Raw genomic sequence first — 20,410 nt, forward strand, 5'->3', positions numbered from 1 at the left:
CTATAGCAGTTGTGAATAGCTTCAAAGTGCTGATGCTTAAACCCCTTGGGCCACCAGGGAGGCCCCTATGGCCTTCCTTTGGAAAACCCAAGATCACTTGACAAAAGTTATTGTAGGTGTGTTTTCTGCTGGGGGGAGTGGGTCTTGATTTCCTCTCCCAAGAACGAAATGAAGACTAACGAAGGCAGTTGATTTTAAAGCTGAGCTTTACTGAAGCAACAAAGTGACAGAAAGCTCTAGGGAGACCTCAAGGGTGAGTGTCTCTCCAAGGGGCCACAGTTTCTCTCTTTTATAGGCCACAGGGAGTCTAACAAAAGGGGTGATGGTTTTTTTACAAGCCGGGAAGGGAGAGGGTTTTAGAACCATCTTGCACACTGTGACAACACGCTGCTTCATCAGACACCTGTTCAGAAAGTGGAGGGGACAGATCCCACCCAGAGGTGGAGTACTATAATGAGGATTAGGTCGGGGTAAATTCAGGCTTCTTCTCAAGATGCATGCCCCACCAACAGGGTCCTACCAGTCCTGTTCGCGGGTCTGCGATGATTCTGCTCTGTAGTTTCTGGACTGCTAAAACAAAAGAAGTTGCTGAGGACAGACAGTAAGTAATGATTTGCTGTTAATCACTAAGCTATGATTTACATATACTATAGTTAGCATTCTTACCACCAACGCTGCAAGCAAAGGGAAAGAAGCAAGTATGTCCAAGAAGCCCCCTGTTTCAGGCGGAGCAAGTGGGCAGAGTTTTAAGGGTTTCGTGCACTTTGTAAGTGTATGGGATTTCAGTCCAGTGCTGCAAGAAGGGCCTATGCCTTCTGACCTGTGATATGCAGGGAAAGGCTGGAGACCCATGGCTTCTTTATAGTTCTATCAGAGAGCAAAGTCAAGGACAGCTTGGTTAAATGCAAAGAACCCCAAAGTAGGAGTCAAACTAGGTTTGAATTTTAACTCAGCTGTTCACTAACATTGTGGTCCTAGGCAATGGCTTAGACCTCTCTGAAATCATTGACCTTGTCTGAAATGCATGACGACTAATATGTGCCACACAGAGTGGTGGAGTAATGAAGTTTAGACCAAGGTGGAGATCCTGTTATATATGGCAGAGGTAACTCACTGTTGCTGGAAGGTGAGGGGGGTGATTGGGGTGGGGAAGGACTCTCCAGGAAAAGTGAACAGGATGTGCAAAGGTTGTGCATTAGGCAAGACATTATGGTTTGCTTGTTTGAAAAATTAAATGGTGGTAGTACACCATCTGACCCTCGGAGCAAGGAGGAGTATGATGGGGGATGATGCTAGAAAAGCAGGAAAGGTTAGGCATGCAGGGACCTAGAATAGCAATGGGAAAACAGAAAATGGTTTCCAACAGGGAGTAACGTGATTCAATTTGCATGTTGCTCTTCATGTGCAGCATACCAAAATATTTCAGGATGTATGAACTGCTGATGAGGTTTTTAACTTAGAATTAGTTAACATTAGAGTTTCAATGTTTTCTGTAAACCATCCTAACACTCCAACTACAAATCAACTTATCTGGGTATGCTTATATTTTAATACGGACCTGGTCCACAATCTACTAATTGTGTGACCTCAAGTAAACTACTGTACCCTTGGGAAATGCTGTTCTTGCTGCCTATCATTCCCCACATCTTTGGGCTTATGAAAATTAAATGAGTTGTAAATGTTTGACACAAGGTACACACTCAATAACTATTAGCTCGCGCTATATTGATTCTTATTACTATTTTTTCTTAGGGGGTAGGGTCAGGGCAATAGAAAACATTTAGGAAGCTGGTAAAGGGCTTATTTTGTGAGAGGTGCACCTGTCTGTGTCTCTCAGTTTAATTCTTTGGTTTTTTTTAAGATTTATTTTATTTTTATGCATACAAGAGCTGGGGTATAGGCCAGAGATGTGGGGGGAGGGGGTGGTGAGAGGAATCACCAGAGACAGAGTGGGGAAGAGAACAGGCAGACTGAATGAAATATACTACTGAGGGGAGCAGTGGGCGAGACAGAAGAGATCTGCTGCGCCATGTGGGTTGCTCCCTGGCCAGGGATCAAACTTGTGCTGCAGTGGCTGCGGACAGCCTCATAGGTTGTGTCTTAATCCCCTGTACCACCAGTGAGGCCCAAATTCTATGAATAAACTGTTGCTATAAGACAGAAAGTCAAGAGATGTGTCCTAATCCACTTTGCCAAAAATTTACTTTCTCTCCCTGGACCAGTTATTTTTCTCTGATTCTTGGTTTCGCCATCTGTAATAAGGAATGGTGATTTCAGTATGAGTTTGTCTTTGGGCCACTATCAGGTTGAAATGAACTGAAAAGTCTTAGAGTTCTTAGGAAGAAAGTGACAATATACATGTAAGGAAGCTGGTGTCATTTTTAATGTTGTGGTTGAAAGGTGATGGATTTACACGGTGAATTCCCCTTCATAATTTGCTCTGTAGCAGTAACATGAAATGGCCCTGCAGAAGTCTAGACAGCGATAGCCTCCCTGGAATTATCAAGGCTGAAGAAATATCCATTAAGATAAATACCCCAAGGCAATAAAACCATTAGCTTTTGGAGTCAGAAAGAATCTAAATATCTTCCTCAGAACTCAGAATAGTCATGCATAAATTTTCTCTACTGCATTTCCGTGACTCAGAAGAATGCACTGTTTCCACTTTATTTATTTGGTAACATTTTTTTTTTAACTTTCTAAATATTTTATTTTTATACATTTTTTATATCATTTTTCAATTTTGCACAATGTATGCATTTTCATCTTGGTTATATTCCCCATACAATTGTATGGGTAACATTTTTTTTTTTTTTACCAAAGGTAAACATTGCCTTACAGCATTATTTATGATTTGGAGGTGAGGTTCACACCTCTTCAGATGTACATTACTGTACCACATGCAGTGGCAAAGCGCCCAGATTCATACACTCTAGTAGTACTTGGGGCTCTCTCCCCCTTTGCTCCCCATTCTCTACTCTCCTATTAGCCTCAATTCACAGGCAGATTTCTAGGGTTTGTTTTGTTTCCATTGTGTCTGTTCCTTTGTTGTGTTTATTTATATTCCACATATGAGTGAAGTCATCTGCTACTTGTTTTTCTCCTGCCTTATTTCCTTAGCATAATCCCCCCTAATTCAATCCCTGTTGTCACTAATGGAAATATTTAATCTTTTTATAACTGAGTAATGTTCCATTTTGTGTGTATGTATCACTTCTCAATGTATCCACTTTATGAGAGGAGAGGCTGAAGCACAGAAAAGTTAAATGACTTGCATAAGGTCACATAGGAAGTCAGCAGCCATTAGAATCTATTATTTTCATCTATTTCCTGATTTTGATTCTAGATCCACAATTTGATTGATATCCCGGATTGATTTGGGAATTCATTGGATCTTTCTATTAAGTGTATCCCAAACCATCAGAGTAATTCTGAGATTTCTTCCTGCTAATCTGTTAATTACAGTCATTTATGTGATGAGTTTGCTATTTGCCAGCTTTGCTACTATTTTAATGATATGCAAATACTTGCTTTAGACCAGGACCAACTTAAGACCAAGTTGTGAATGAGACCAAGTTTGCTTTGCTGTGTAGGGAGCTCAGTGGCACAGGTATTGCTGACCTCCTTGTATGAAGATGTCTTGTAGTTATTTTCCTTCTAGTCCTTTTATATCAAAGTTATCTGTTCCGTATCCTGTTCCCAGTGCCTATGAGAGATAAAATCTTGATGTGATAATGGAGGAAATTGGTACGTAGTTGAGCTATCACAAGAACTTTTTGAGTCTCAGATTTTTATAGCTAAGGATCATTTCATTTTCATTTTTGTATTCTCTGAATTCACTGTTCGAAAAGAGCCATTAGGCCAACTGCAAATATTAAGTAATAATTAATTTGTTTTCACATTTTTAATTAATCAGGGAATTAAACAGCTGCTAGATAGAGCTCCAGATCAGCATGAGCTATGAGCAGTGTGGCCACCCTGAGGTGGTTACATCCAGTGAAAAGCCAGGAAATTTCCAGCCTTGCTGCGTGTAAAAGAACTAGGCTTCAAAAATATATATAAAAAAATTACTCTTGAAAATCTATTCTCTCTATTTAAAGAAATACTCCATTTTAGGAAATCCAGGCTGGGAATCACTGACTTTACCCAAGTCATAGCTCTTAGATTCAATTTTGTGGTAAAATTTTAGGCATTCTCTAGGGCCAGTGGGATGACCTCTGCTTTGTTTTTTTTTTTTTTTTTTGGAGGGGGCTGTTGGTAGGAGATCTTTAGGATTACATTAGGGTTAGTATCTTAGTTAAAGGTTCTAGAAGCATTTTTATTAAAATGTTCAATTGTAGTAGCTTTTAAATGCCAGTAATTAACAGGGTCCAAGGGAACAAGGGTCTGCTCTTTCTCTCAGTGAAATGACAATGTGCAAATAGTCTTCGAGCCTTTATTTTGAGTTACTATGGGTTTCTAACTTCTGCCACTTAATAAATCTAGAACTACAGGCATAATTACAAAATTATAAAGGAAAATGAGGATTATAGCTAGTTTGCACATAGAAAGATTTAGTTATTATCAAGAAAAAATTATGGGGCCTTTCCTCCTAAAACTCACCATTGTGTATCAGAGAAAAGGACCAGACTCTTCAGTCTGCTACAGTAAACTTTTTTTTTTTTAAAGATTTATTTATACAAGAACCAGGGCACGGGCCAGATGCATGGGAGGGTGAAAGGATTTACCAGAGACAGAGCAGGGAACAGAACAGGCAGACTGACTGAAATACACTGCTGAGGGGAGCAGCGGGTGAGACAGAAGAGGTCTGCCGTGTGGGATGCTCATCGGCCGGCCAGGATCGAACTCGCGCTGCAGAGGCTGCGGACAGCTTCACAGTGTGGCGTTAAACCGCCTGCACCATCAGGGAGGCCCTGATACAGTAGACTTAATATAAGTAAACCAAACCTCCAAGCATTTAATTCTTAGTCAACTTTCAAGAGTCAATTTAAAGGCTATTATGTCCTTATAACCTAACTCTGATGAGAATGGCCCATATCCAAAAGAACCAGAAACAATAAATGTTGGTGAGGGTGTGGGGAAAAAGAAACCTTGTACACTGTTGGTGGTAATGATAAATGGTCCGGCTCTTAAGGAAAATAATATAGAGATTCCTCAAAATATTAAGGAAAAAAAGTATATGATCCAGCAATCCAATCCTTGGCATTTATTCAAAGAAAGCAAAGGCACTAATTGGAAGGTATGCGTGTACTCCTATGTTCATTGCAGCACCATGTACAATAGCCAAGTCATGGAAACAGCCCATGTTCCCAGAACAGATGATTAGGTACATATGCATATATAATGGAATACTACCCAGCTAAAAAAAAGACATGAAATGCAATAACTGGAGGTGATTGTGCTAGGCAAAATAAGAAAGAAAATGGATGAATACCAGACAGTTTCAATCATATGGGGAATATAAAGAAACAACGAAGGAATGGATATCATCAAACCAAATCAAATCCTAGCTATATGAACAATGTTGGAATATTATGGTTACTTTGTGGTGGGTGTGGTGTGGCAACAACATTTGAGGAGGTGTGAGCCTATCTCCTAAATCATATACAGTGTTGTAAAGCAAAGTTACTTCAATCAAAAAAATAAAAATAAATGCTGCTTCTTCCAAGAAGCCTTATCTGCTGGCACAAAATAGGCGAGATTGCTGTTTCCTGTGAATCCTTTTAGCATTTTGAACTTCCTTAGATTCTGCCTTAAAACATATCCATGTATTCATTTTATCTCACTCACTGGTGGTGATGCCTCTAAGTGGGGGCATTTTCACAAGTCTGTCTCCACAATGGGCCTAGATTAGAGTTTTATAAAGGTGGGTGGCCTAGATTACATGCAGTGAATGAGTGTCTGAATGAATTCAGTCCTCAAGTCTCAATATTGGGGAATTATTTTTCTTGGTGTTTAGTGTATTGTGAGCTGGTGCCTTGGGCCAGAGGAGATTGGGTAGAAATTATCTGATTTTGCTGGAAATGGAGATGGGACTAATGAGGGCATTTAAATTTTTTGTTTTGTTTAATAAAAACTCGCCAAAAACAGTGGGAAGAAGAGAGAAAAGTTTCCATGGCAACCTCCAACGCTGTACCTCTAAAGATTCAGTTTATACATAAAAAAATGTGCCTTCATTTATTCTTCCCATGGAGATTGGGACTTAGTTAACTGCTAAAAAGTTTTATGGAGGAGGTTTTAATGATACCTGTCAATTTTGAGGGAGGTAAAGAGGACAGAAAGTTTATCATAGCAGGCAAAATGTACTTAGATTTCTGCACTTTTTAATTTTCCAGAATACAAGTATATGATGAGCGATGGGTAGAGACTCAGACCTACCCTGAATGATAAGGTGCTAGGTTAACCGAGTGCAAGCTTCTGTGTACACTACCTGCCTCTGCATTGGCGGAAAAGAAATAGAATGAAATGGAATTACATTGGTCATCAAATGCAACTATGTTTGGGTGGAGGAAAAAAATTAATAAATCAACAGATGTTCTTCAAAAGAGGCAGAATCAGTTAAATATTTTAGTTGTTTTGGTATTTACCAGCTGTGTGGAATGGAAGAATTTACTAATCTTCCACAAGTTTATGCTGTGTGGACAGTGAGGAGAGTAGCTATTTCAATGGGATGTTTAAAAGTTCTGGACAGGAATTGGCATACACTGGGTTCGGAAATAGTAGGTGGTGGTGATGATGGTGATAGTGAGGGTGACGGTGAAGATGACAATGGATACGACAAAGACAAGGACAGGGTAAGGATGAGGATGAGGATGATAATTTTCATTTTTTTCTATGCTAACACTATTCACCTAGAGAGCAACAGGTAAACTCTTGCATAGGGATTGGGCCCCAAGGAAATTATGGTTTAATCTGGAATATAGAATAGTCACATGTTAACAAATTAAATAGTAATGAAATTTGAATGTCTTTTTTTTTAAAAAAACCCTGTTTTTATTTATTTATTTATTTTTCTAAAGCTTTATTTATACATGCACTGGGTACAGTCAGAAGTGCGGGAGGGTGAGAGAATTCTCCAGAGCCAGAGCGGGGAGCAGAGCAGGCAGAAGGCCCGAAGTACACTGCTGAGGGGAGCAGCGGGCGGCAGGAGAGGTCTGCGCGCCATGCGGGACCCTCCTCTGGTGGCCGGGAAACAACCGGGAATCAAAACGGTGCTGCAGAAGCTGCGGGCAGCTTTGCAACTCAGCGCTCAACCACTGTGCCACCAGGGAGGTCCTGAAATTTGAATGTCTTAAGACAACATCTAGTTCCCAGATTATGTCTCTTACTACCCCATTCCTGTGCATCTCCAACTATGACACCCCAATATAAGATCACAGCACCATGAATCAAATGTGATTTCTTTCTCCCCATAGAGTGCAGCATACAAGAAACCCCCTTTCCTCTTGTCTTTACCATGCCACCTCCTGGTGTTCTTCCGCCTGCTATCCATCCTTCATTGAAAATGCCCTAAATCTCTGTCCCACGGCACTTGTAGTTATTACTGTTGGGAGCATATTTTAAAATTTATTTATTTATGCATGCAAGAACTGGGGTACAGGCCAGAGATGTGGGGGAGTGAGAGGACTCACCAGAGACCGAGTGGGAAACAGAAGAGACAGACTGACTGAAATACACTGCTGAGAGGAGTAGCAGGTAAGATAGGAGAAGTCTGCTTCGCCATGTGGGTTTCTCCCTGGCCAGCTGGGGATCGAACTCATGCTGCAGAGGCTGCAGATTGCTTCATAGTGCTGTGCTTAACCTCTTGTGCCACCAGGGAGGCCCTCTTGTTGGGAGCACTTCTTTCCACTAATATCAGGGATGCATATTGCAGCCTCTGAGAAAGGCACTGGGACATAAAACCCAGAGGCACATAATATCAGCCCTCAGGGATCTTTATTTTTTTTTCCTGGGTAAGAGGAGTTTATTAGAGTTTGTTTAGTTAAGCCTCCATGCCTATGTTAAAGCATAGGAATTTAAAACTAAAGAAGCTGAACTGGAACATTTATCAGTGACTTGACAAAACTTCAAAAGCTATTTCCTTCTAAAGAAAGTAGAACTCAGTCACTTCAAAACAGTATTTCAAAATAATTTTGAAAAAAATTTCCAGTAGTCAGAAAACTTTTCAGAATGGCAAAATGAATTCCCGTAGGCCCTTCAGCAGTCATCTGATTAGGCAAATAAAAAACCCGATGACCAATTAAATTAGAATTTCAGTTAAACTACAAGTAGTTTGAAAATAGATCTATGCCACAAATATTGGATAGTACATACACATAATTTCTTGTTGTTTATCCAAAATTCAGGTTTAACTGGCCTCCTGTATTTCACCTGACAATGCTCTGGACAGCAGGGGAATTAAGTGAACTGCAGATGGAGGGTAAGGAAACGACACAAGAACGACACTATGGCATTGAATTGGAAGAGTTGAAATTTCTCAGCTGGTTCCAACATTCCACCCCACTTCTTCCTCAAAATATCTACCTACTAGAATAGAGGAAACTGGTAACTTGGTAGAAGCTGGGACTGTTTGTTATTATCAGAGTCTTAGGGTGAATTAAAAGTGTGACAATCTTTATGTTGTATTTGAATGCCACCTGAGAATATTCACAGCAAAAAGAAACTAAATAATCGAGTAGACAAAATGACTTGGCCAATTGCTCTCAGCCAGCATCTGCCCTTGGAACTGGCGCTTGTGTAGTGGATTTTGAATGAGCTCACTATGTTGGCAAAGTGAGAAGCTGGTGTAGAACTAGCAGCAGGTACTCCTCATCAGGCTGGCATTTATGGGTCTTTGGTAGGTAGACTATATGGATTCAAGAACCCAGACGTGGAAATAGGATAATCCCTGTACACGATCACTCGCAGTGACCTAGCAACATAATTTTGTTTTCTTGTCCCCACAACTTTAAGCTCTGGTCTTTGAGGTAGTGTAGGGATTAGCAAACCAGGGCTGACAGAGTGAGTCCTCTAGTTACAATTTTTTCATAGTTTCATAGGCTAATTTAACATTTTTAGCGGATTATATATTGAAAAAGAGGAAAAGGTAACAGACAATTTATGACCTTAATAGCCTAAAACATTTACTTTCCAACTCTTTACAGAAAAAAAAGTTTGCTGATCACTGGTCTAGAGCTCCTGCTGAAGGCTCACAGCTGCCCATTTCTCTTGAGAATCACCCTTGGATGTCCAGAAGTGACCTTTTCTGAAAGTTAGGCCCTCTCATTCCCAGGAACTGTTTAATGGTAACCACTGATGACACAGAAAAAAAAAGGCCATTCCTCTTGCTATAAGTTGGACTAGCTCTGCAGGGGGTCTTTGTTCTCCAGCGTTCCTTGTACTGTCTGGCTAAAGTTTGTCTTGAGCTGAGTTCAACTTAGTTTTGTTGTCTTTCCCCCTTCTTCTGTATTGTATACCTTATGCATTTCTCTTGAGAGGACTCCCTCAATAAATCAACTTAATATGAATTCTTGTTTTAGGTTTGGCTTCTAGGAGACTTGAACTAAGGCAAAATCCTATATCATCTGGTTAGACATGCCTGGTTAATCTCATTTCTTCCTACTTTTTTTCTTATAAATTTGATTCCAGCAACTGGTCTTCTACTACTTTTTTCTTATAAATTTGATTCCAGCAACTGGTCTTCTTATTTCTTGATATGCTAAGTATCTTTATACTTACCCTTTCATCTACCTGAAACTCTGTCCTCTCAATAGCAATTAGAAGCATTCCTGTACGTCTTATATTTTCTAGTTGAATATCACCAGTTTAGAGAAGGCTTCTTGAAAATCTATTTAATGTAGCACACTGCCTTCCTAGCTCCTTGTTCTTCATTATTCTTACAGATCCTGTCACTACTTGACATTGTACGATTCTTGTACATTTTTTTTCATCCATGTGTTGTTCACTTCCTTGACATATAAACACCAAAATGAAAAATAATTTTCTATTTCATATGCTATGAGATCCCCCGTGCTCCTAACTCTGCCTGGTAAGTAGTAGACATTCAATAAATAATGCTACTTTATGACAGTCACTCTACTTATTCATAAGTTGTGAATCTTACTCAAACCCAGATTTGTCTGGCTCCAAACATCCTGCTTTGGGCTTTGATCCCTATCACTGGACATTTATTTTTTCTAGTGGACCCATTTGCCAAGTTACTTTTTCTTATACATCTGACATCAGAATTCCAATGGATCTTAAATTCCTGACAGCCTTTCATATTAGCTAAGGCAATACTAGCTGTTTAAATAAAGTGTTTCAGTGGTCTACTGCAATAGACCCCTGAAGGGTAAGGTTAGAGATAAGGAGTGGTGGTGATTTGATTTATGCAGTTATCTAGAATCCTGGGCAGATTGGAAGTATTTCATCCTTAACACTTTTGAAAATCATTCTATCTAATGTAGCACACTCTGCCTTCCCATCTCCTTGTTCATTATTCTTATATATCCTGTCACAACCTGACATTGTATGATCCTTGCACATTTTTTCATTTGTGTATTGTTCACTACTTTGACATATAAACACCAACGTTTGCCCTGAGGGTTAATAAGCCAACAAAATTAAGAGAAGAGAATGTGAAAAAAGTCACTTGACATTAAATTGCCTGGTTCTTGAAGTAATACACTTGCCTTCCTCTGGCACTGAGTTGACCAGTAGTCATCACATTGCTCCGTGTAGATGGAGGGCAGGTTGGGGAGAGCAGGGTTTAATCTGCCAGCCCTCTCCTGGCAAGGATTGTACATAGTGGAAGGGATTATGCAGTCTTTGATAGGCCATGAATCACATCTACCCGATTCTCCCTCCTTTGCCGCCAGATACTCTTTCTGAACTGGGACACACTATCCTTTCCTAAGGGAGAAGATCCAGTGTTCCACTTGGTTACTGCATCTAAATCATCCTGGAGGCAGACTCTCATGATTTGACTAACCTGGATCCTGAGAAAGGAAGAGGTTGCAGGAGCTCTTTAATCTTGAGTTTTGTAGTGAAGGATCAAAGAAATTTTTTAAAAGTGTCTATATTTTTCTGAATATTATACATTTTGCATAAAACTTATTCAAATAATCCACTCTTGAAAACATGTTGGAGCAAATTTTGGGTAGCAGGAATGTATATTCTGTTAAGTGAGGGAAAAAACAAAAACAACTATCCATGCAAGATCCTACCTAAATTTCCCAAATAGTGTACTTTTAAACAACTGTATAATCATTATGCATGAATTGGTACAAGGCATTTCAAATACTGGTTACTTAACTTTTTAAATTCTAGTTAATGAATGAATTTGATTTAACACTGCTTTCCATCACTGTGTATGATCAGAGGTCTAGGTTTATCACAACCCACCCATCCCAGAACACCCATATTCCTTTATCATATATCACTGGGCTCCCTCCCCACCTTGCTCATTCTCCCTCCCTCTCTAGTGGCTTCATTTCTACAGTCATTTCTAGAATTTTCCAGTTTAGTTTTGTCAGTTTCTTTGTTTTGTTTCTCTGTATTCCACAGTTGAGTGAAATCATTTGGTATTTGTCTTTTTTCCTCTTGCTTTTTTAACAGACCTCAGTCCCCTCCATTTCCATCTGTGTTGTCACAAATGGCAGGAGTTTTTTTATACCTAAGTAGTATTCCATTGAATTATGTGCCACATCTCCTTAATCCACTTATATGTGGTTGGGCATTTAGGTGGTTTCCATAGCTTGGCTGTTAAAAATGGTCTGCAGTAAACATCAGAGTGCATTTATCTCTTTGTGTTTTTGTGTTCTTTGGATAAATGCCAAGAAGTGGAATTGCTTTATCATATGGAATATCTTTTAAAGATATTTAGAGGAACTGCCATATTATTTTCATAAGGGCTAGACCAGTCTGCATTTCTACCAGCACTGTACGAAGGTTCTTAGCCTCCACAGACTAACATTTGCTGTTTCTGGTTTTTTGGAGGTAGGCCATTCTCACTGGTGGTACCTCATTGTGATTTTGATTTCCATTTCCCTGATGGTAAGTGATGATGAGCATTTTTCATGTGCCTGTAAGCCATTTGGAAGTCTTCCTTCAAGAAATGTCTCTTACCACTGGACTAATGAGGAGATCAAAGAAGAAATTAAAAAATTCTTTGAATGACAAGGAGGATACCAATTTCCTAAATGTATGGGATGCAGCAAAAGCAGAAATAAGAGGAAAATATATAGCAATAGAGACACACATCAAGAAACAAGAATAACTCAAAGAAAAAACCTAATCTTGAAGCTCAAAGAGCTAGAAAAAGAACAACCAAAAAAACCCAAAACCAGTAAAAGGAAAGAAATAATAAAAACCAAAGCAGAAATAAATGAAATCGATACTAAAGAAAAACAATCCAAAAGATCAATGAAACCAAGAGCTGGTTCTTTGAAAAAATAAATAAAATAGAAAAACCCCTAGCCAGGGTCTCAAAGGAAAAAAAGGGAGAAAGCACAAATAAACAGGATCACAAATGAAAGAGGAGAAATCACAACGGACACAGCAGAAATCAAAAGAATAATCAGAAACTACTATGAACAGTTATATGGAAACAAGTCCAACAATCTAGAGGAGATGGACAAATTCCTACAACTCTACAATCACCCAAAGCTAGATAAAGAAGAAATAGAACACCTAAACAGACCAATTACAAGCAGCGAAATTGAAATGGTAATCAAAAACCTTCCCCAAAACAAAAGCCTAGGACCTGATGGATTTACAAATGAATTCTACCAAACGTTCAGAAATGAATTAGTGCTTATCCTTCACAAACTCTTCCAAAAAATTGAGAAGGAAGGGATAATACCAAACACGTTCTATGAAGCCAACAATACACTAATACCAAAACCGAACAAGGACAACATAAAAAAAGAAAACTACAGGCCAATCTCCCTAATGAACACTGATGCAAAAATCCTCAATAAAATTTTAGCTATCAGAATCCAACAATGTATCCATAAGATAATTCACCATGACCAAGTAGGATTCATTCCAGGAACACAAGGATGGTTCAACATCCAAATATTAAACAATGTTATCCAACACATCAACAAAAAGAAATATAAAAACCATATGATAATATCAACAGATGCTGACAAAGCTTTCAACAAAGTACAACACCCATTCATGATAAAAGCCCTTGAAATTCTTGGGATACAAGGAACATACCTCAACATCATAAAGGCCATCTATGACAAGCCAACAGCCAGTATCATTCTCAATGGTGAAAAGCTGAAAGCATTCCCATTAAGATCTGGAACAAGACAAGGATGTCCACTCTCACCACTGCTTTTCAATATAATACTGGAAGTCCTAGCCAGAGCATTAAGATAAGAGAAAGACATAAAAGGAATCCAAATAGGAAAAGAAGTCAAACTATCACTATTTGCAGATGATATGATAATATACATAGAGAACCCCAAAAACTCCACAGTAAAACTAATTCAACTCATCAATCAGTTCAGTAAATTTGCAGAATACAAAATCAAAATTCAAAAGTCAGTAGCCTTCCTATACACAAACAAATCTGAAGAAGAAGAAATCAAAAAAAAACATCGCTTTTATTATCCAAAGAAAAGAAAAATCAAATACTTTGGAATAAATCTAACAAAAGAGGTAAAGGACCTATACAAAGAAAACTATAAAACACTTAAAAGAAATAGAAGAAGACACAAAGAAATGGAAAGACATCCCCTCCTCATGGATTGGAAGAATAAACATTATTAAAATGGCCATCCTACCAAAAGCAATATACAGATTCAATGCTATTCCAATCAAAATTTCAATGTCATTCTTCAAAGAAATAGAACAATTATTGATGAAATTCATATGGAATCACCAAAAACTCCAAATAGCCAAAGCTCTCCTGGAAAAAAAAAAAAAAGGAACATCGGCATCATACTCCCTGACTTCAAACTATACTACAAAGCCATAATCATCAAAACTGCATGGTTTTGGAACAAGAACAGACACACAGACCAATAGAATTGAATAGAAAATCCAGAAATAAACCCATAGATTTATGGTCACTAATCTTTGACAAAGGAGCAAAGACTATGCATTGGAGCAAAGAAAGTTTGTTCAATAAATGGTGCTGGGAAAACTGGGTCGCTACATGCAAAAGAATGAAGCTCTACGACTACCTAACACTCTGCACAAAAACCAACTCAAAATGGATTAAAGAACTAGACATAAAACCTGAAACCACAAAATACATAGAAGGAAATATAGGCAAAACACTACATGATATGCACATCAAAGACATCTTTACAGACACATCACCCAAAGCAGTGATAGTGAAGGCAAAGATCAACAGCTGGGACTACATCAAATTAAAGAGCTTCTGCACAGCAAAAGAGACAATAACAAAACAAAGAGAAACCCCACCAACTGGGAGAACATTTTTGCACCCAACACTAATGATAAAGGACTGATCACAAAAATCTACAAAGAGCTGATGAGACTCAACACAAACAAAGAAAATAATCCAGTCAAAAAATGGGCAGAAGAGCTAAAAAGAAACTTCTCTGAAGAGGAAATGCAAATGGCCAACAGGCATATGAAAAATGTTCAACATCACTTGTCATCAGGGAAATGCAAATCAAAACTACCATGAGATACCATCTTACACCAGTGAGAATGGCACATATTAAAAAAACTAGCAACAACAAATGTTGGCGAGGGTGTGGAGAAAAAGGAACTCTCCTGCACTGTTGGTGGGAGTGCAAACTGGTCCAACCACTATGAAGAGCTGTGTGGAGATTTCTTGACCTACTAAACATAGAGCTTCCTTATGATCCAGCAATTCCACTCCTAGGTATTTACCCAATGGACACAGAAACATCAATTCCAAAGAACACCTGCACCCCTATGTTTATAGCAGCACTGTTTATAATAGCTTAGCTTTGGAAACAACCCAGTGCCCAAAAATAGATGACTGGATCAAGGAGATGTGGTACATATACACCATGGAATATTACTCAGCATTCAAAAAAGATAAACACATGCAATTTGCAGCAACATGGATGGAGATGGAAGGGATAATGCTCAGAGAAATAAGCCAGAAAGAAATAGAAAAATACCAGATGGTCTCACTCATAACAGGAATCTAGAAAACTTAAATAAGGGACCAGGAAAAAGAATAATTATAAGAAAGAAAATATCAAAATCAACAAACAACTGTGAACCAGAGATGCTCTATGGGACATGGAGGGCAGGGAAAGGAAGGATTGGGGTCAAAATAAGGAGGCTATAATTGTATGGGGAATATAAAAATAAAAATTTAAATTAAAAAAATTTGAAAAAGAAGTGTCTCTAGCTTCTCTGCCCATTTTTTGATTTGTGGTCTATGTTTTCTTTGTGATCTTGGCTATTAACCCTTTGTTGAATGTGTGATGTGCTAATGTTTTCTCCTGTTAAGTAGTTTTTTTTTTTTTTTTAAGATTTATTTACCTATGCATACAAATACTGGGATATAGGCCAGAGGTATGGAGGATGAGCTGATTCACCAGAACAGAGTGGGGAACAGAACAGGCAGATTCACTGAGGGGAGCAGCAGGCGAGCCATGAGAGGTCTGCTGCACCATGTGGGTAGCTCCCTGGCCAGGGATGGAACTCATGCTGTAGTGGTTGCATCAGCTTCGTAGGTTGCGTCTTAATCCCTTGCGCCACCATGGAGACCCTCAGTAGGGTGTTTTTATTTTCCTAATAGTCTCTTTCATTATACAAGAGCTTTTTTATTTGCTGTGATCCCATTTGTTTATTTTTGCTCTTATGTTCCTTTCTGCTGGCATCAAGTTCACAAAGATAACCCTGAAGCCCATATGGTGAAGTGTGTTGCATGTGTTTTCTTCCATGCACTTAATGAACTCATATATAAAATTTTAATACTGTTTGAGTTGATTTTTGTGTGTGTGTGAGAGATTGGTTTAGTTTCATTTTTCTTCATGTGACTGTCCAGTTTTCCCAGCACCATTTGTTGAAGACACTTTCCTTTCTCTGTTTTCTGTTTTTGCTTCTTTTATCATAGATTTATTGTCCATATAAATGCGGGTTTATTTATGGGCTCTTGATTATATTCTACTGGTATGTGTGTCTGTTTTCATTCCAATAGCATGCTTTTTGATTATTATGACCTTGTAATATAGTTTGAAGTCTGGAAGTATGATACCTCCTTTCTCCTTCCCTTTTTGTTAAAATTGCTTTGGCTATTTGGAGACTTTTGTGGTTCCATATAAATGTCAATAATGTTTGTTCTATTTTTTTTTTTTGAAGAAGTCTATTGGAATTTTGATAGGGATTTCATTGAATCTGTTAATTGCTTTCAGTAAGATGAAGATGACTGTGTTAATTCTTTCAATCCATGAGCAATGGATTTCCTTGTGTCTTCTACTTCTTTTAGCAATGGCTTGTAGTTTTCATTGAATAGATCTTTCACTTACTTTGTTAAATTTATTCCTAGGTGTAATGTCAGGAACTGGACACGGTGCAGGTTTTCTGATCCCATGCAGACCGGGTAAAGAAGGAGTCAGAGTCCTCAGTAGTTTTTCAGGTTTTTTATTTGGGGTTCACCAGGCATATGGCAGGCAGGGGTGCTGGCTGGGGGGCTGGGAGGCTGGCAGGCCTCCCAGCCCCCAGCAAGTCTTCACTCTATCTGGGATCTCTAGCGTTTGTTCTGCTGCTTCTCGGCTTCTCTTTCGGCTTCTGCTTCGGCTTCTACTGCTGCTACTGGTGCTGCTGCTGCTGCTACTGGTGCTGCTGCTGCTGCTGCTGCTGCTGCTGCTACTGCTACTGCTACTGCTGCTGCTGCTGCTGTTGCTGTTGCTGCTGCTGGCGTCCCCCCGTGACGCCGCCCTTAGCTCAGCTGAATCCCATCTACCTATGCCCACACCCTATTCCAGGTGCCCGCCATCAGGCATGCATTCAGGCAAGGATCCATCATCTATCCTGATGGCGGAAGGGCAGAAAAGCCTGATATTTTCTTTACCCTACACTAGGTATTTCATACTCTTTGATGCTAAGGTGGGTTTGCCTGTCTCTCACAACTGGTAGCTGGTGGCCACGAGCTGCCTGGCTCTACTCCCCCACAACTGGTACATGAAGGCAGAGCTTTCCCAGCAGGTAGCAGGAGGCTGGAATGGCACACCCCCTTAGCTGGTGACTGGAAGCTGGGTTCCTGTGACTGGTGTGGATGCCATGTGTCTTCAGTTGAGCTGCTAAGTGACTACAGCTTCATGAGGGACTCTAGAAGAGACCATCTGAAAAGCTGCCCAGCTGAACCCTGCCCAAATTGCAAAATCAACCCGATTCAGTGTTTAGTTTTTAACCTATTGTTCTATTTCTGTATAGCTTTCCCTTGAAGTCCATATAGTTAGCTTTTGTACTCATGAGGACTCTATAAGAAAGCATACTATTTTTGTCTTTGTTTTATAATGGAGGAAACTAGTCAAAAAAAGTTTGAGTAATTTGCTAAAGACACAGCTCAGATGTGAGGGGAAAAACAAGAAATTACCCAAAGAAATGTAATTCAAAACCTGTGCTCATAAATACTCTTCAGTTTTTAACTTCTGTCTCTCCCCAGTTTCTTTGGGTCACTTTTAGATTTAATGGTCTTAAAAATTTACATGGAAGGTGTATTAATGGTATTTAGTAGTACATTGACCCTGGCAAGAGAAGTACATTTTGAAGTTTAGGTCTCTAATATGACTGTGTTGGGATTCATTTAGATGAGTGGTTGATGGATCATTTCTATTGCAAACACAATTTCTTACTGAAGTTAGTTTATTTTTCCCACATACAGTTCAATAAGGAACCACCTTTTCCTCAATGTCCATGAAGAAAAACAGGGGTGGGGACGAGCACAAGAGACCATGGTGATAGTTTACGGATGAATGGGTGGTGGAAATTTCACGGGGACTATAACAGAGATGAAAATGCAGACATTGCACAAAAATGAAAAATGATGTAAAAAAGATATAAAATAAAATAATAAAAGTAAATAAAAAGAAGTCTTAAAAAATCTTTCTCTGTGGAAGATGAAATCTGTCCCTGCCTCCTCCTCTCTCTCAATGCCAGGCAGTACCTGCAGTGAGAGAGCTCTCTCCTTTCTACTTGACATATCCACTTAATATGAGTGTAAATTTAAAATGATAGAATTGAGAGTACCATAGAGAGCACCCTCTAACCTTCTCCTTAAACATGCAAAAACAGTAAAGCCTAGAATGATTTCCTTAATGCTTATTATTTCAATAAGTCACTTGCTCTTTCATTCAACAAGGGTTGAGATCTTCTAAAGTGAAGTTTACATTCTTCGGTAAAACAAATTGCTCTCAGAGAGCTGTAGGGAGCCAGAGTTGAAACTCTAGGAGGTGAGGGCAGCAGAGACCTCAGGGTTCAGCATTAAGAGTGCTGTCAGGTTGCCATGGTTTTTAAGATGCTGGTGTGAGATTTTCAATATAGTGATTCCTGAAGCCTTCCCCAGGTATTTTTGGCTTTCCTGCTCTAGATATTTTTATATCACTTCACTTTACTTAATTTTCATTCAGACCAAATCAATAACTTCTTGGTAAGTCTTTGGAACTCATTAATTCTTGAATTAAATTTATTATTTTCTTGCGGTAGCATTGGTTTATAATACTGTATATAATTTAGCAGGAATAGGTTCAAAGATTTAAGGCTTTTGAGTCACTTCTTATTTCTAATAATACACTTTTTTTTGGGCAAACTCGTTTTTTAAAATGGTGTTTGTTAAGCCGTCTTATCCCCAGGCCAGAGAAAACTACATTTGAGCTTTTTAATGTACTTATATTGAATTATATTAAATGTATGCCATTTTGGTTAACCCGTACTGGGCTTGAAATTGCTTCTCAGAGGAAGGAGAAAGTGAGCATTTAAAACTATGGGTTTTAGGAAGAAAACAAATTCATTTTAAACAACTCACCACAGGTCAGGTCATTTCAGAACTCCTGGAATCCACTTGCCTGTCATTACTGCAGTTAGCTGAAATTCTCCATAGAGGAGTTTCTACCCTGCGTTCTGACATAATAGCAGGGACAACAATGTTACCGGCACCCTGCTTTCGTCTTTTTCTCTATACAAAACATTCATTTGGCTGTAATTTAAAATTTTAAAGTCTTTTCTCAAGATCCATTATCCTTAAATTGCCTATAATAGAGTTGTTGCAGGAATTACCTGGGATAATTTAGTGCATGCTCACTGAAGCAGAGCTTAAGTTATGCTGGGATTTGCCAGGTACATGAGCTTGTATAAAAACAAGAGGAAGGGCTAGATATAGGGATAGGAACTAAAAGTTTTGGATTAGCTACTAGGGTCTGACCTGATGTTGGGACTCTGTATATCATCTCGTTTAACTTTTACAATACTATGGGGAAAATATACTTAATTTTCAGGTAGAAAAACAGACTCAAAGATACTAGTAACAAAGCTCAGATCATTCAGCTTAATAAGTATGGTGGGGGAGAAATAAAATAGTACATTATAGTATATATGTATCTGAATTCTAAATCAGAATCATAAAAGATCAGGAACTCGGAAAAAAGCAAATTTTTCCTTTTGGGGTGTTGTTTGTTTCAAGGTAATATCTTATCTGGGCTTTGGGAATTGTGTGAGAAAGAAGTGAAATCAGATGACTTACTCACTGAAGGAGTGGAAATAATGAACCCTTGCAGAGGCAGAACTGCATGAGTCAGGGAGTACTTAGGCATTTCAGAGTACAGTGTATGTTGAAATATGGGAACAGCAGGGCAGCATGGATGTAGTGGATGCTGTTCATGCATCAGTCCTTATCCTCAAGTTGACCACTGAGTTCACCTGAAGCTGTTGTAGATTGTTCCCCGCTTTTAAACAACTGAGTCTCTGTTTTTTGGCCTGGGGACTTTCTGTGGCAGCAGCAGAAGCATGTGCTCAACTGCAGATAGATGCAGCCTGAGAGTGTGGGAGAATAGTTACCCCAGAAGCAGCCCTCATCCAGTGGGAGCTGGCCATCAGTCATTATGCATTTGTCCCTTGTTCCATTGCTAAGGAAGTCCTGAGGCACACCCTGATTTTCACAGGGGCTCCCCAATGAATTTGAACTCCATTGGCTTGACGTTTTAGGGCTTATTTTTCAATTTCTAGCCCTCCCTCCTTCATGGAATCATCTAGTAAAGTGACTTTCACCCAAGTCCTTGTCTCATGGTCTTTTTTTTTTTTTTTTTGGAGGGTGGGGGACTCATGGTAAGAGACAGGGGATGTGGAAGACAGAGGAAGAGGTAGACTCTAAGAGATGTAGACTCTAACTCAGAGAAGATGGGGTAGCATTAAAGACTTAAAAAAGAATATAATATCAGATTTGTAATTTAGAAAGAATACTCATGCT

Source organism: Talpa occidentalis, unplaced genomic scaffold (assembly GCF_014898055.3).
Source record: "Talpa occidentalis isolate TD23 unplaced genomic scaffold, MPIMG_talOcc4v2.1 talOcc4.3, whole genome shotgun sequence".
NCBI classification, from domain to species: domain Eukaryota; kingdom Metazoa; phylum Chordata; class Mammalia; order Eulipotyphla; family Talpidae; genus Talpa; species Talpa occidentalis.